The sequence below is a fragment of the Peromyscus leucopus genome, chromosome 20 (assembly GCF_004664715.2).
Source record: "Peromyscus leucopus breed LL Stock chromosome 20, UCI_PerLeu_2.1, whole genome shotgun sequence".
In the NCBI taxonomy this organism is placed as follows: domain Eukaryota; kingdom Metazoa; phylum Chordata; class Mammalia; order Rodentia; family Cricetidae; genus Peromyscus; species Peromyscus leucopus.
This window is the reverse complement of record NC_051080.1, coordinates 1,984,069-2,002,487: the sequence shown is the minus strand read 5'-3', so window position 1 is coordinate 2,002,487 and position 18,419 is coordinate 1,984,069.

Here is an 18,419-nt window from a genome sequence, read left to right as displayed (position 1 = left end):
TAGAGGGGTGGGGCAGCTGCTCTTCTGTCTATCCTGGCAGGTGTCTGCTGGGTGGAAACCCTGTGTGGGGCAAAGAGGATCCAAGGACAAAAGGAGGGTCCCTGCCCAGACGTTGGTCTGGCTGGGCACACAATGTGGGTTGGAAGGCTCTGGCTCAAACTAGGCATGGTGGTACACACCTATAATCCCAGCAATACAGAGGCCAAGGTAGGAGTATCAGTAGTTCAAGGCCAGCCTGGGTTCCATGAGACCCTGTCTCAAAACCAAAACATAAAAAATAAAAGACAAAAAAGAAAAAAAGAACGAAGGAAGGAAGGAGGGAGGGAGGGAGGGAGGGAGGGAGGGAGGAGGGAGGGAAGGAAGGAAGGAAGGAAGGAAGGAAGGAAGGAAGGAAGGAAGGAAGGAAGGAAAGAAGGAAAGAAGGAAGGAAGGAAAGAAGGAAAGAAGGAAGGAAGGAAAAGAAAGGCCTGGTCTCCTCGGACGGGGTATTATGACTTAGGACCTCGGTTGTCTTTCCCAGGGCTAGAAGTGGGCAGGGAGCTCTGACCACCCCTAAGCTCCTCCTTGGTGGAACCTTCCAGCACAGCCCAGCCATTTTGGAGTCTCTGAAGGTGTACATATATCCAAGAGGCCCCAAATGGCTCATGCTGTACCCCATCATCCTTCTCCTTCCCTACCCACCAGGAGTCCGCATGCTCAGTTCCTAAGGGCAATGTCACTTTACATCATCTCCTGCTCTCTTCTCATTCAGGTTTCTAGACCCAAGCACAGCCGGAACAGCGCTGGAGAGACTTCAGATGCAGGATCCCAGACCGTGGAAGAGGGCCTCGAGACCAGCCCTCCTCACCTCACCTCTTCATCGTTCAGGGAGAGGAGAGTCCAGAAAAGACAGAGACTGGCTTAAGGCAAGGATAGGGGCAATGTTTACTCTGCCAGGCTAGAGCTGGGATGCTCAGCCAGCTTGGACCCAAAACAGAGAAGCGCAGGACCTCACTGAGGCTCCAAAGGAGGCTGAGGGATCTTTCACAGGAAGTTCAAGCAGCCCTCACTTACTTGAAGCACTGAATTCAGCTCCTACCTGGGGGGAGGAGCCACAGAACTAGCCCCTTAACGCCACCAAAAAGATTGCCTTCCCCACTCGGAGTTAGGACACCAGGCATCTGAGAAAGCCCAACCCTCAACCTCTCTGCCTCGAAGCGCAGCCCACCATAGAAGTCCTCTGGAGAACAACAGCCTTAGACGGAGTCGTCTACTCCCACCAACCACCCTTCTCCTTTCCCCGGGCTGAGAGCACTTTCTCAGGCTCCCTTATCTCTGCCTGGCAGCGTGGGAGAGGAGATAGCTGTGAGTGGAGCTTAGCCTCCAGGCTGCTGTTGTGGTCCCCTAGGCAGGAAGATGATGTCAGTCAGTGCTGTGAGTCACCGAGTGGCTGGAGCGGTGGGAGTCTGGCTGTCAACATGAGCATACCCCACCCCAAAGACTACACTCAGGCATGCAATTCATTTACGTATTTGCTGGGCACACTCTCGGTACCAGGCTTTGCACCAGGCGTTAGTAAGGTAGTGGCAGACGCCCATGCGGCCCAGGCCCACTCCTGGGTGACAAAGGTGTTGCTCACAGACAGTCTCGCCTTCCCAGCCAGCCAGATCACCACCGGCCCAGGAACCCAGGAAGGGTCGCGTGAGGTTGCTTCGCCTCTTCAGCCCCTGCTCCCAGCCCTATAACTCTGCTGCTGCTTTTAGACATCAAACTCTAACCTTCTTTGGAAGTCTTTCTGCAGAGCACACACACACACACACACACACACACACACACACACAATAATAATAATAATAACAATAACAATAACAATAACAATAATAATAATAATGTAGAAAAAAGTTCCCTATTTGGTTGGTGTGATGGTTCACGTCTGTAATCATGGTATTGGGAGGCTAAGACAGGATGGTGATGAGTTGGAGAACAGCCTGATTTACATAGTTTCAGGCCAGCTTGGAGAGTGAGACCTGTAAGCTCACATTTAATTATTTAATTAAAGAACCGGAAGAAGTCCCCCATGGGAAGCACAATGGAGGCCCCAGCAGTCAAGGACATTCTCAAGCCAGCTTCTGCGGTCCACTTCAGTGATATCTGTGCTTTGCATGGGCATTTAAGCCAGGTGCTGGTGGTACACACCTATAATCCCAGCACTCAAGAGGCAGAGCCAAGCAGATCTCTGTGAGCTTGAGGCCAGCCTGGTCTACAGAGCAAAATCCAGGACAGGTACCAAGGCTACACAGAGGAAACCCTGTCTCAAAAAAACCAAAACCAAAAAAACAAAAACAAAAAAAGAACCCACTCCCCAACCCCCAGACAAACACCCCCCAGCTTGTTTAGACTGTGGGTCCCTCCCCAAGAGCCCCACCAAAGCACAGTGGTAAAGAAAACTGTCCTCACATGGTGAAGGGGATGAAAGTATCCTGAGAAGCCACTCCATTGGGTTGCTCTGTCTGAGGCTGTGCTGTGCAGTGAGAGGTGGTGATGTTGTTATTGTTGTTGTTGCTGTTGTTTCATCTGTCTATTTGTTCTGAGGTGGAATCTCACTCTGTAGCTCAGGCTGTCTGGAACTCATGACAATCTTCTCTCCTCAGCCTCCTAAATGCTGAGGTTACAGACCCAGCTACCTCACCAGGTTGTTCTTAGCGTCTTCTTATGCATGAGGAGACTAAAGCATGGGGAGACTACCCCACTGAGGCAGGGCCACAGCACTAGGATGGCAGCCTTTGGACCGGAGCCCCCTCCCATGTCTCCTGCACACGGTAGGCATGGCTTCTTCCCAGATAAGTGATGAAGAATCCGCGGCCACCTTTTCCCTGGTACAGCAGCAGAATTTCAAGACATCCCTCAGCCCGGGCCACAGAGCTGGCAGCATAGCCAAGCTGTCCCACTCCAGGCCCCAGGACAGGAAAGGGAGCAGGGAAGAAACGTTAAAGAAACCCACACAGCACCCAGACTGGGGAAGAAATCAGTCCTCCCAGAACCTCCTAGCCCCAGCCCCAACTCCCATGAGCCTGGCATCCCTCGGAACTTCCTGAAAGAGAAGAACGACATTTCTAGGTTCAAGTTCAGACAGGTCCAGGGACCATCTAGGGCTAGGGACATCATCTCAAGTCCCAATGAGATCCTTTCCTGGGTTCAGGGGGGTGAAAATCCTAAAGGTCCCAGGATAACAGAGACACAAGATCTCCCCTGCCATGAGAGGGGAAGATGACAGGGGCACCAGATGCTGTAACACTGCACAGAACAGCTGGAGAAACAGATGCAGAAAGAGGAAAGGGAAAGGAACCAAGCTGCACTCCTGGGTTCCAGTCTCCAGCTTCTGGTTAGGGCCTTTAGACACTCTCTCCCAGTGAAGGATATTTAGACTAGGGTTAGAGTCTTGCCAAAACCTAGCCAAAAGATCTTCCAGGCCAGCCTGAAGACCACGGACAAGGGAGTGAAGACAGCTGCTGGCTGGAGGACAAAGTCCAGGTACCGTGTGGGCCACACACACAAATGAGATGTGTTGGGGAATATTAATTCAAAGTGTGTTGCATTTTTTTTCCTACTGCTTTTGTTAACAACTCAAAGATGTGTTTGATTAAAAAAATTAACCTGTGAGCAGGAGGCTGAGTCAGCGAGTAGCTGACAGGAAGTGGTAAAGAGAACCACGTGTAGCAAGAGTTTTTTAAGTGGGGACTGAGAGAAGGATGTGGGGTTTTTGGGAAGACACCAGCAAAGGGAGAAGGTTAGCTACTTGCTATTCAGCCTCTCTGAGCAAGCAGAATTCCACCTAAACTGTTGAATTGTGAGTTCTTTAGACTTAGATAAGTTCCCTTAGTAGCTTTGAAAGAGTCGGTGCCTGAGGGAACAAAATCCCCTCAGGCCATGGACCTTGCAGCTGAAGCCTTGCTTAAAGGGCAGCCACTGTAGATAATAAAAAACAGATAGCAACAATTGGCACCCAATGGGTGGCAGAACCACATGGAAGGAGGGGTCACACCAGCCGGCTCTGCTGCATCTGCCATCTAGACCTCTCCACGCTAGCAGTCAGTGGCCACTTGCCCAGAGAAGTCAACAGAATTGGTGAGAGATTTGGGGAGTCCTTTAGGAGAATAGGAGAGAATTAAAAAGAAAGTTTTTTCTACATTAAGAATCAGAAACATAACAATGCACCGTGCTAGGGCTCTATAAACTGCTACCTTAGAAGGCTTGAAATTAGAAGCAGGTATAGAAGATAAATGGTTTAACGGATACTGATATAATACCCATAATAACTACTATCAGTATGGTAATTATCTTATCAGTAATAGCCTTGGTGGGTTTTTTTTTATGCTAAATATGGCAAGAGGATTAATAGGATGCAGTCCTTGGAAAGATATACAAATGACAAAAAGAAAAATGCTCAGACACAGACAGGAATTTAGAGCAGAATTCACCATACCATTGCATTGTGAAACTGGAGAGGAACAGCCTAAAGTTATTAGAACACCAACTTTAATATATCCAGTTACTGTTCAACAACAACCACCAGATGATTTGTATCACCAAGGCTATGTACAAGCTAACTGGAATCATGTAGATATGTTAGACTTAAAGAGATTTAAGGAAGCAGTAGTTCCACGTGTTATGCATTCACCCTTTGTAAGACAGATGTTAAATTCATAGGCAACTAGGAATAGAATTATTCCACAAGACTGGAAGGATTTATTTTCAGCAGTATTAGAAGCAGGTCCTCAATTACAATTGAGAACATAGTAGAGAAAAGAAGCCAGGGCCCTGGAAACAATGAGGTAGGGCTAAAGGTCATGAGATTTCCCAAAACCAAATTCTTGGTGAGGGTCAATATGCTGATTTGCAAAGATGTTGGATGATAACAACCTGATTTTATATTGTATAGCAGCTTTGAATGCTTGGGACAGGGTTGAAGAATCAGGAAAGAAGACTGAATCATTTACTAAAATTATACAAGGCCCAGAAGCTTTCACTGACTTTTTTACACAGATTAACATCAACTGTAAATAGAATGATATCTGATCCAGACACTAGACAAATATTAATTGAAACTTTGGCTTTTGAAAATGCTAATGCAGGATGTAAAGGGGTGATTAGGTCTTTAAGGGCAAGATCAGCACCCATAGAAGAATGGATTAGAAATACAGTTGATAATGGCTCCTATACTTCTAATGATGATACTTGGATAGGAGCACTGCTTTCTAAAAATATAAAGAAAAGTCAAAATGTTAAGTGTTTTACTTGCAGTATACAAGGTCATCTGAAAAGGGAGTGTAGGCAAGGTACTCCTAGAAACAATGTTTATTCTAGAAATAATTCAAACAGAAGGCCCCAGCCTTCTGAAGAACGCAGATCAATAAGGGATAGTCAGGGTAGCCTTTTGCCATCTGGAAATGCCCTGCAGGGCCTCTTGCAGGACCCAGTATCAAACATAGTTTAATCATTTCCTTCCAACATTAAATGATTTAATACCTGTGGTTAAAATCCATACTTATCTGGATGCCAGAACAGCTTTAGAAGATAAAAAAACATTTTCAGGAGAAACCATAAGCAAATATTTTGGCAAACTTCTATAAATGATCAAAGACCAAAGTTAAAAATAGAATAAGTGGCACAGAAATTGAGGGTTTGGTTGACATGGGTGCAGATGTAACAATAATTGCACCAAAATCATGGCATCCAGATTGGCCTCTTTAGGAAATAAATGTTCAGCTTTTAGAAATTGGCAGTTTGTCTCAAGTAAAACAAAGTGCAAGATCGGTTGAATGTATGAGACCAGAAGGATAAAGAGGAAAAATAAAGCCATATGTGACTAATATAGCAATGAATTTGTGGGACCTGATTTACTACAGCAATGGAATACTTAGATTAACATCCCCCCAATCTCAGAAACAAACTATAAAATAAGGAATGCTTCTGAGGGAAATATCAAAGATACTATCAAAGACAGTCACAGACCTTCAAACTGTACATAAGTGGGACACCACAGCTGTTGATATTTCAAAGGTACCAATAGCCCTAACTTTAAAATGGCTGACTGACAAACCTGTTTGGATGGAACAATGGCCTTTAACAACAGAAAAACTACAGGCCTTGGAACAGCTGGTACAGGGTAGTTATATGCTCAACATTTTGAATAATCAACCAGTCCTTGGAATTCTCCTGTATTTGTTATTAAAAAGAAATCTGGAAAATGGAGAATGGTAACAGACCTAAGAGCTATTAATAAAATTATTCAGCCAATGAGCTCTTTACAGTCTGGAATTCTCCTGCCTTCTCTCTTACCTATTATAGTTATTGATTTAAAAGACTGTTTCTTCACTATACCTTTACAAGAAAAGGATAGAGGAAAAAATTGCCTTCATAGTGCCTACTTATAATAATTCTCAGCCCATTAAGAGATAGAAATGAAAGGTTCTCCCACAGGGAATGTTAAATAGCCCCACCTTCTGTCAATAATTTTTTAGACAGTCCTTGGAAATAATTCATGTATAATATCCTCAATCTATAATGCCATTATATGGATGATATTTTACCAGCTGATTCAAGTGTAGATACTTTAGAGAAAATGTTTGAAGAAGTAAAGAATACTTTGCCTGACTGGAGATTACAATTGCTTTTGAAAAAATACAAAGAGGAGGTTCTATTAATTACTTAGGATATAAAATAGGTTACAAAAAAATTCAACCCCAAAAGGTACAAATCAGAAGAGATCAATTGCAAACTCTTAATGACTTTAAAAAATTGTTGAGAGACATTGTCCATCTGTGGCTCACTATTGGAGTAACAAATCAAGAACTGAGTAATTTATTTCAAAACTTAAAAAGTGACAAGGACTTGAATAGTCCAAGAAAATTATCAGCTGAAACTGAGAGAGAATTGGCTTTGGTAGAAAAGAAATCACAGGATGCACATGTGGATCATTTGGATCTAGACCTTGATTGCATTTGGGTTATTTTACCCTCTAATCATTCCCCTATTGGGTATTTTAATGCAGAGGAAAAAAAATACTCTTTTTTTTCAATTAAGAAAAAATTTTTATTCATTTTACATACCAATTACAGATCCCCCTCTTCCCTCCTCCTGCCCCTCCAGCCATCCCCACAACCCAACCCCCATCCCATCCTACAAGAAGGTAAGGCCTCCCATGGGGAGTCAGTAGAGCCTGGTACATTCAGTAGAGGCAGGTTCAAGCCCCTCCCCTGCCTCAAGGCTGTGTGAGGTGTCCCACCATAGGTAGTGGACTCCTAAAAGCCTGCTCATGCACCAGGGATGGATTCTGATCCTACTGCCAGGGGGGCCCTTAAGAAGATCAAACAGGGGTTGGGGATTTAGCTCAGTGGTAGAGCGCTTGCCTAGCAAGTGCAAGGCCCTGGATTCCATCCTCAGCCCAAAAAGAAGAAGAGGAGGAGGAGGAGGAGGAGGAGGAGGAGGAGGAGGAGGAGGAAGAAGAAGAAGAAGAAGAAGAAGAAGAAGAAGAAGAAGAAGAAGAAGAAGAAGAAGAAGAAGAAGAAGAAGAAGAAGCTATATACTGTCTCACTATGCAGAGGGCCTAGTCCAGTCCCATGGAGGCTCCACAGGTGTTAGTCTAAATTTCTTGAGTTCCCACTACTTTGGTTTAGTTGTCTCTGTAGATTTCCCCATCATGATCTTGATGCCCCTTGCTCATAGAATCCCTCTTCTTTCTCTTTGACTGGACTCCTGGAGCTTGGCCTGGTGTTTGGCTGTAGATCTCTGTGTCTGCTTCCATCAGTTACTGGGGAAAGACTCTATGATGACAGGGTATTCACTGATCTGATTACTGGGGTAAGCCAGTTCAAGCACCCTCACCACTATTGCTAGTAGTCTAAGCTGGGGCCATCCTTGTGGATTCCTGGGAACTTCCCTGGCACCTGGTTTCTCCCTATCCCCATGATGTCTCCCTCTATCATGTGTAACTCTTTCATTGCTCTCCCACTCCATGCCTGTTCCAGCTCAACCATTCCAATTATGTTCTCATCCCCCATCCCCTACCCTCCACTGCCCACCAGTAATCCTCAGTTTACTCATGGAGATCTCATCTATTTCCCCTTCCCATGGCGATCCATGTGGCCCTCTAAGAGTCCTCCTTGTTACCTAGCTTCTCTAGAGCTGTAGGTTGTAGTCTGGTTATCCTTTGCTTTACAACTAGTATCCACTTATGAGTGAGTACATACCTTGTTTGTCCTTCTGAGTCTGGGTTACTTCACTCAGGATGATATTTTCTAGTTCCATCCATTTGCCTGCAAATTCCATGAGGACATTGCTTTTTGCTGCTGAGCAGTACTCCATTGTGTATATGTACCACATTTTCTTTCTTTCTTTCTTTCTTTCTTTCTTTCTTTCTTTCTTTCTTTCTTTCTTTCTTTCTTTTTTTTTTTTTTTTTTTTTTTTTTTGGTTTTTTCGAGACAGGGTTTCTCTGTGGAGCTTTGCACTTTTCCTGGATCTCTCTCTCTGTAGACCAGGCTGGCCTCAAACTCACAGAGATCCGCCTGCCTCTGCCTCCCAAGTGCTGGGATTAAAGGCGTGCGCCACCACCGCCCAGCTGTACCACATTTTCTTAACCCATTTTTCAGTTGAGGGGCATCTAGGTTGTTTCCAGGTTCTGGCTATTGTGAATAATGCTGCTATGAACATAGTTGGGCATGTGTCCTTGTGGTGTGATTGAGCATTCCTTGGGTATATACCCAAGAGTGGTATAGCTGGGTCTTAAGGAAGAATGATTCCCAATTTTCTGAGAAACTGCCATACTGATTTCCAAAGTGGCTATACAAGTTTGTACTCCCACCAACAGTGGAGGAGTGTTCCCCTTGCTCCACATTCTTCCCAACATAAGCTGTTGTCAGTGTTTTTTATCTTAGCCATTCTGACAGGTGTAAGATGGTATCTCAGAGTCATTTTGATTTGCATTTCCCTGATGACTAAGCATATTGAGCAATTCCTTAAATGACTTTTGGCCATTTGAGAGTCTTCCGTTGAGAATTCTCTATTTAGCTCTGTAGTCCTTTTTTTTTTATTGGATTGTTCACTATTTTGATGTCTAGTTTCTTGAATTCTTTATATATTTTGGAGATCAGCCCTCTGTCAGATGTGGGGTTGATAAAGATCTTTTCCCATTCTGTAGGCTGTCATTTTGTCTTATTGACCATGTCCTTTGCTTTACAGAAGCTTCTCAGTTTCAGGAGGTCCTATTTATTAACTGTTGCTCTCAGTGTCTATGCTACTGGTGTTATATTTAGGAAACAGTCTCTTGTGCCAATGCATTCAAGACTACTTCCTACTTTCTCTTCTATCAGGTTCAGTATAACTGGTTTTATATTGAGGTCTTTGATCCACTTGGACTTGAGTTTTGTGCATGGTGATAGATATGGATCTATTTGCAATCTTCTACATGTTGAAATCCAGTTATGCCAGCACCATTTGTTGAAGATGCTTTCTTTTTTCCATTGTACAGTTTTAGCTTCTTTGTCAAAAATCAAGTGTTCATAGGTGTGTGGGTTAATGTCAGGGTCTTCAATTCCATTCCATTGGTTGGAATTCCAATTCCATTCCACATGTTGGTTTTTATGCCAACCAACATGGCAATACCAAGCTGTTTTTATTACTATAGATCTGTAGTAGAGCTTGAGGTCAGGGATAATGATGCCTCCAGAGGTGGCTTTATTGCACAGGATTGTTTTAACTATCCTGGATTTTTTTTGTTTTTCCGTATGAAGTTGAGTATTGTTCTTTCTGTGAAGAATTGTGTTGGGATTTTGATGGGGATTGTATTGAATCTATAGATTGCTTTTGGTAAGATTGCTATTTTTACTGTTAATCCTACCTCTCCATGAGTATGGGAGATTTTCCATTTTCTGATATCTTCTTCAGTTTCTTTCTTCATAGACTTAAAGTTCTTATCATACAGGTCTTTCACTTGTTTAGTTAGAGTTACCCAAAGGTATTTCATATTATTTGTGTCTATTGTAAAGGGTGATGTTTCTCTGATTTTTTTCTCAGTCTGTTTATCATTTGTATATAGGAGAGGTACTGATTTTTTTTTTTAGTTAATCTTGTATCCTGCCACATTACTGAGAATGTTTATCAGCTATAGGAGTTCCCTGATAGATTTTTGGGGTCATTTATGTACACTATCATATCGTCTGCAAATAGTGAAAGTTTGACTTCTTTCTTTCCAGTTTGTATCCCCTTGATCTCTTTTTGTTGTCTTATTGCTCTAGCTAGTACTTTGAGTACTATATTGACTAGATAGGAGGAGAGTGGACAGCCTTCTCTTGTTCCTGATTTTAATGGAATCACTTTGAGTTTCTCTCCATTTAATTTGATGTTGGCTGTCAGCTTGCTGTAAATTGCCTTTATTATGTTTAGGTATGTTCCTTGTATTCCTGATCTCTCCAAGTCCTTTATCATGAAGGGGTGTTGGATTTTGTGAAAGGCTTTTTCAGCACCTAATGAGATGATCATGTGGGTTTTTTTTTCTTTCAGTTTGTTTATATGGTGTATTACATTGACAAAAAATATGTTGAACCATCCTTGCATCTCTGGGATAAAGCCTGCTTGATCATTGTGGATAATTTCTTTGATGTGTTCTTGGATTTGGTTTGCCAAATTTTATTGAGTATTTTTGCATCAATGTTCATAAGGGAGACTGGTCTGTAATTCTCTTTCTTTGTTGCATCTTTGTGTAGTTTGGGTATCAGGGTAACTGTAGCCTCATAAAAAGAATTTAGTAATGTTTCTTTTGTTCTGTTGTGTGGAACAATTTGAAGAACATTGGAATTAGTTCTTCTTTGAAAATCTGGTAGAATTCTACACTGAAACTATCTGATCCTGGGATTTTGTTGTTGTTGTTGTTGTTGTTGGAAGACTTTTAATGACTGTTTCTATTTGCTTAGGGGTTATAGGTCTATTTAAATTGTTTATCTGGTCTTGCTTTAATTTTGGTATGTGGTACCCATCCAGAAAAATGTCCATTTCTTTTAGATTTTCCAATTTTATAGAGTTCAGGTTTTTGAAGTATGACCTGATGATTCTCTGGATTTCCTCATTGTCTATTGTTATGTCTCCCTTTTCATTTCTGATTTTGTTAATTTGGATGTTCTCTCTCTCTCTGCCTTTTGGTTAGTTTGGATAAGGCTTGTCTATCTTGTTTATTTTCCCAAAGAACCAACTCTTTGTTTCATTGATTCTTTGTATTGTTCTCTTTGTTTCTATTCTATCGAGTTCAGCATTCAATTTGATTATTTACTGGTGTCTATTCCTCCTGGATGAGTTTGCTTCTTCTTGTTCTAGAGCTTTTAGGTGTGCTGTTAAGTTGCTAGTGTGAGATTTCTCCATCTTCTTTATGTGGGTATTTAGTGCAATAAATTTTCCTCTTAGCACTACTTTCATACTGTCCCATAAGTTTGGGTAAGTAGTGCACTCATTTTCATTGAATTCTAGGAAGTCTTTAATTTCTTCCTTGACCCATGGTGATTCAGCTAGCATTATTCAGTTTCCATGAGATTGTAGGCATTTTGTAATTTTTGTTGTTAAAAATCTAACTTTAAGGCATGGTGGTCCTATAAAATACAGGATGTTATTCCAATTTTTTTTATATCTGTTGAGATTTGCTTTGTGATCGAGTATGTGGTCAATTTTAGAGAAGGTTCCATGGGTTGCTGAGAAGAAGGTATATTCTTTTGTGTTAGGGTGGAATGTTCTGTAGATATCTATTAAGTCCATTTGAGTCATAACATCTGTTAGATCCCTTATTTCTCTGGCAGATCTGTCCATTGGTGAGAGTGGGATGTTGAAGTCTCCCACTATCTGGCAGATCTGTCCATTGGTGAGAGTGGGATGTTGAAGTCTCCCACTATTAATGTGTGGAGTTTGATGTGTGGTCTAAGCTTTAGTAATGTTTCTTTTACATATGTGGGTGCCCTTGTATTTGGAGCATAAATTTTCAGAATTGAGACTTCATCCTGGGGGATTTTTCCTGTAATGAATTATAATGTCCTTCCCTATCTCTTTTGATTGATTTTAGTTCAAAGTCTATTTTGTTAGATATTAGGATAGCTACACCAGCTTGTTTCTTAAGTTCATTTGATTGGAAAGTATTTCCCCAGCCTTTTACTTTGAGGTAGTGTCTGTCTTTGAAGTTGAGGTGTGTTTCTTGTATGCAGCAGAAGGATGGATCCTGCTTTCATATCCATTCTGTTAGTCTGTGTCTTTTTATAGGTGAATTAAGTCCATTGATATTGATGGATATTAATGACCAGTGATTGTTAATTCCTGTTATCTTTTGGTGGTAGTATGTGTGTATTTTCCTTCGTTGGGATTTGCTGCTGTGAGGTTATCTATTGCCTGTGTTTTCGTGGGTGTATCTGACTTCCTTAGGTTGGAGTTTTCCTTCTAGTGCTTTCTATAGGGCTGGATTTGTGGATATATATTGTTTAAATCTGGTTTTGTCTTGGAATGTTCACTCCATCTATGGTGATTGAAAGTTTTGCTGGGTATATTACTCTAGGCTGGCATCCATGTTCTCTTAGTGTCTGCATTACATCTGTCCAGGTCCTTCTGGCTTGCAAAGTCTCTATTGAGAAGTCAGGTGTTATTCTGATGGGTCTGCCTTTATAAGTCACTTGGCCTTTTTCCTTTGCTGCTGTTAATATTCTTTCTTTATTCTGTATGTTTAGTGGTTTAATTATTATGTGGTGAGGGGACTTTTGGGGAGGGTCTAGTCTATTTGGTGTTCTATAAGCTTCTTGTGTCTTCATAGGCATTTCCTTCTTTAAGTTGGGAAAGTTTTCTTCCATATTTTGTTAAATTATTTTCTGTGCCTTTGAGTTGGTATTCGTCCCCTCCTTCTATCCCTATTATTCTTAGGTTTGGCCTTTTCACACTATCCCAGATTTCCTGGACATTTTGCGTTATGACTCTTTTGGCTTTGGTGTTTTCTTTGACTGACAAATCTATTTCCTCTATTGTATCCTCTATGCCAGAGATTCTCTCTTCCATCTCTTGTATTCTGTTGGTTATGCTTGCATCTGTAGTTCCTGTTGGCTTACTCAAGTTTTCTATTTCCGGCATTCCCTCAGTTAGTGTCTTCTTCATTGTTTCTATTTCAATTTTCAGGTCTTGAACTGTTTCCTTCACATGTTTGATTGCTTTTTCATGGTTTTCTTAGCTTTCTTTTAGGGACTTTTTTTTTTTCTTCCAATTTTTTTGTTTGTCTTTTCCACAATTTCTTTAAGGGAATTTTTCATTTCCTCTTTAAAGACCTCTATCATCTTTATAAAGTTATTTTTAAGATTGCTTTCTTCTGCTTCTTCTATGTTGTGATGTTCAGGTCTTGCTGTTGTAGAACCACTAGGTTCTGGTGATGCGATATTGCTCTTTATGTTGTTGTATGTATTTTTACACTGGCATCTTCCCATCTCTTCTTCCGATAGGTGCAAGAGGTGCCTGTGTCTGAACAAGCTGCTCTTGGTCCAATCTGTGCTTGCTGTGTCTGTGTCTCAAGGGGCCCCTCTGGGTCCAATCTTAGCTCTTGGTCTAATTGGAGCTGGTGGATTCTGTGTCTCAGGGAACCACTCTTGGTCCTTTCAGGGCTCTTGGTCCAATGAGAACTGGCAGATTCTGTGTCTCAGTAAGCCACTGGGGTCACAGTGGGATGGGTAGGTTTGGGGTAGGGTATGGGTCTTGTAGATTGCAGGGTCCAACAGGGGGGTTTGGTGGGGGGAGTCTGCCCACAGAAGTCTCCCCTGCTGGCCGGCAACTGGGGCAGTGATAGGTGGGGGTTCCCAGGGTGGAAAATACTATCATAGAGTGGATATTTTTACCACACAGAGTAAAAAATTAAAGACATATGTGGGAAAGGTTTCTGAGTTGATTCTAAAAGGAAAATTAAGACTTCATTAATTGACAGGAATAAACCCAGAAGAAAATATGTAGTACCTTTTACTAATGCTGAAATTGCTTCATTATGAGCAGGAAATGAAAATTGGCAAAGAGCTTGCAGTAATTTTTTGGGAGAGATAAGTAGCAACTATCCAAAAAGCAAGGTATTTCAGTGTATAAAAAAAACTAATTGGATTTTACCTCATAAGAGATACCACAATTTCTCGTGCCCCTACATTCTACACTGATGCAAATAAATCAGGAAAGGCAGGTTATAAGTCAGGAAAAATAAGTAAAATGGCTCAAAGCCCTTATGATTCAGTTCAGAAATCAGAGTTATATGCTATTCCCATGGTATTATTAGATTTTTCAGAACCTCTTAATATAATTACTGACTCTCAATATGCAGAAAGAGTTGTCTTACATATTAAAACCACTGAACTTATTCCTGATAAGTCAGAATTAACTTTATTATTTATACAATTACAGGAAATAGTCAGTAATAGAAACCATCCCATACATGTAACACATATCAGATACCATAAGGGTCTGCCAGGCCCTCTAGCACAAGGTAATGATGAAATCGATCAGTTATTAATAGGAAATGTGCTGGAGGCCTCAGAGTTTCAAAAACAAAACATAATGTCAATAGCAAGGATTTAAAAAAGATTTTTTTTCACACTTGGCAACAAGCCAAGGAAATTATAAGGAAATGTCCTACTAGTTCTTTGTATAACCAAACTCCACTACGTGCAGGAAATAATCCAATAGGTACTCAAAGAAATAAAATTCGGCAAATGGATGTGTTTCATTTTGCAGAATTTGGAAAATTAAAATACATGCACCATTCTATAGATACACATTCCAGATTTCAGTGGGAAACTGCTCTGAGTTCTGAAAAGACTGATTCTGTAATTACATATCTATTAGAAGTTATGGCCATCATGGGAATACCTGTACAAATTAAGACTTATAATGTTCCAGCATATGTGTCTACTAAAATGAAATAGTTTTTAATATTATAACATAAAGCATATTACAGGTATACCAAACAACCCCACAGGACAAGAAGTAATAGAAAGGTCTAATCAAAATTTAAAAGAAATCATTAATAAACAGAAGGGAGTAATAAAAAAACACCCAGAGATAGATTACACAATGCTTTATTAACTTTAAATTTCTTACATGCTAATGAAAAAGGAACAACAGCTGCGAAGAGAAATTAGATAGTAGAAAAAAACTGATGAATTAAATCAACCTATATATTTTAAACTCAGAATATATTATATCAAACTGAGAATGAAAACCAGGAAATGTTTTACATTGGGAGAGAGGTTTTGCTTTTGTTTCCACAGGAGAAGAAAAACTATTAATACCATCAAGATTGATGAAGAATAGATTTGAACAGGAGAGCCTTCCTGATGAGGAGAGGAGATAGCTATGAGTTAAATTGGCCTAATTGTATAGTATATTTTCAACAGGATAAAATTTCATAAGTCGGGCTGGAGAGATGGCTCAGCGGTTAAGAGCACTGGCTGCTCTTCCAAAGGTCCTGAGTTCAATTCCCAGCAACCACATGGTGGCTGACAACCACCTGAAATGAGATCTGGTGCCCTCTTCTTGTTGGCAGGGATACATGCAGACAGAATACTGTATATATAATAAATAAATAGATCTTTAAAAAAAATGAATGAACTATGTCTGTAATTGTTTTAAAAAAAATTTTCATAAGTCTTCCTAAATATTTGTTTTTGCTGTTCTTTATAACTATAAAAGGCAAATGGTCTTTTTGTAGTCCCAATTTAATTAAAATTTAAAGCTGGCTTTAGGGTTGGAGCATGGCTCTCTCCTTCTCTAAACCCAAGCATGCTTGTTAAAGGAAAATCCAAAATCTCTGTCTCATGTCAGAAGAGTCACGTGATGGGGGACAGAAGAAAACCAAAATTTAGGGACTTTTCTATTGCCAATAATCTCATAATCCTTTGGTTTTATTTTAACTATTTAAAACTTTTCATAGACATAAATATTAGCACTAAATTTATAAGACTTGTCAAGGGCCATGGGAGTATACAGCAGGTAACAACTAATGTTCAACAGGTCGACCTACCAGATGAAAAACTCTGATAGGAAGCCCCACCTGGCAAAGCTGTGGAGTCACTGGCTGTGGAAAGTGGTTGTTTACTATCTGTAACTTTCTCATGTGCCATCACCATATCTCCCTAAAAGTAACATCTGTGGGGTTCTTTCCACAGCCCACTGTAGTGTGTTTTATGTCTTTGGGCACACATTTAGGTGTGGATGGTCAGGAAGATGATTTCTACCTGAGCTGTATAATTCTGATGTATAGAAATAATACCAGCATATTTTTCTTTACTGACACAGGAAAGTAAAAGTATTCTCAGTCACAAAGACAGCTAATTTTAGATTTCAGAACAAATTCAGACTCGCTGCCCCTGCAGAGAACACAAAAATGTAAGTTCCAGGTATTTGTTGCTGAATCAAGGTCAGACTTGAAACAACTTTGGGAGACATAACTCCCTGCAAGTAATTCTCTTTCTGCACACACCCCTACCACTCAAGGTTCTGTCAACTAACTGTTATTGTTAAGACCTGAATTTCAATGTCATTCTCTGTCTGGGAAAGAGTTACATGCTTGGCCAAGCCTGACTGGCCAGTCCATGCCACCTTCCTAGCCTGAGAAAAACTCTGTGACTTATCATGTGTTATGAGATTGGGTCAGACCCCTGAAAATGTGACATATAATTGTCCAGACTTTGGCTATGAGAGAAGAGGGAAGGAGGAGTGTGTGAGTGAGAGTGTGTGGGTATGTGCTGAGTGAGGGATCAGCTGAATGGACCAAGAGAAAAATGAAAAGCTGTGGAGAGAACTGCTGTGAGAAGAGCTTTGCAGAGGGTAAGAGTGAGTGGGGGGGGGGGTGCTGGGGAAGGGATATGTAGGAACTGTGTAAAGAGCAGTGAGTAGTGAGTGTGTGTCTGTGTGTGTGTGTGTCTGTGTGCTGAGTGAGGAGTGTAGCAGAATGAGCAGAGAAGAGAGTGAGATGAAAGAAGAAGCATGAGAGTATGATGGGAGAGTGAATGAATGGGAGAATGAGTGAGTAATCAGGGAGCAAATGTAATAATATGGGAAGGAATGTAACAGAGTAGAGAGAAGAAATGTGTATGGAAGAGAGATGTGGAGCTATGTAAAAAAGATGTAACTGTGCAGAAGAGGTATATGGCTATACAGGGAGTTTATGGAGAATGTAACAGTGTGGAATATAACTTGGCTGGACAGAGAATACAACAATGTGAAAGGTATCTTGTAGAGACAGATTTTCAGAAAAAGAGTTTTTTTTAAGATGTAGTAAAAGAGAAAGTTACCATCAGAAAGTATGTGAGTTTCCTTATTTTCCCCCTCAGATAGATATGAATATTTTTCTAACCCCTCGCTATTCTGAAGTATTCTATTCACAACCCTGGAGCAGTTCTGGGGAGCTGGCCTTCCCATGGACTGCAATAAAGACTATTCTGTATATGACATTTAAAATGTTTAGGTTTTCAGCAGTGAACCGTGACCAGTCATAACAACGACCTGTGATGTCTCTAATAGGAATGGGGCCCCACAATAATGATTCTGTAGGGGTTGTGGGGATGCCATTAGGGGGACAGGCACCATCCAAAGGCCAGTATCGGAGTACAAGCTGCTCAGGACAACTCTGACGTTGCTTGCTGAGAGGGCCCAGCCCCACAGGATGCTTTAGCCAGGATTTCAGATAAGCTCTGCACTTTCCCATTACACAGAGACTGGACAACGAAGGTTGCCTCTGGTTTTCTGTGGACTCGGCCAATATTTCAGGTTTTTCAGGATATCACTACCCCCAGACAGCAGGAAGTAATTTGGGGGACATGATGCCTACATTCCTGAGAGGTGAAGAGCACGGTATTTGGTCATTTGATGGATTATGGATGATTGTCATCATTTATTGGGTTTATTAATTGTTACTGGTATTGGCAAGGGAGAAAATTATATAAATGATATTATATTAAGGAATCTCTTTGAAAAAAAGAGAGGGGGATATAGGAATGATAAGATAGAAGGGTATATTATTGAACCTACTTTACATAACAGAGTAGATTATTGAAACTGCTAAAACTAATGGACAATTATTGATCTCAAATATTTTGTATTTGTAAGGACTTTTGTACATGGACACAAATTTAAGGTAATTTTTGTTGCAACACACTGTATATTGTAGCACGAATCTTAAAAGGTCTTATTAGTAAAAACAAACCTGGAGCCAGGTATTGGGGTGAATGCTGGAAGATCAGAGAAGCAGAACAAGCCACAGCCACCTCACCTCACCAATTCCTCAGCTGATCCTGTTTCCTCAGACTGGAAGCCTCTCAGTCCTCATCCCAAATGAATCTCAGCTGAACTGTGCTGCTCAAAGCCTAAAAGCTTAACCAGCCAAATATTCTAGTTCCTG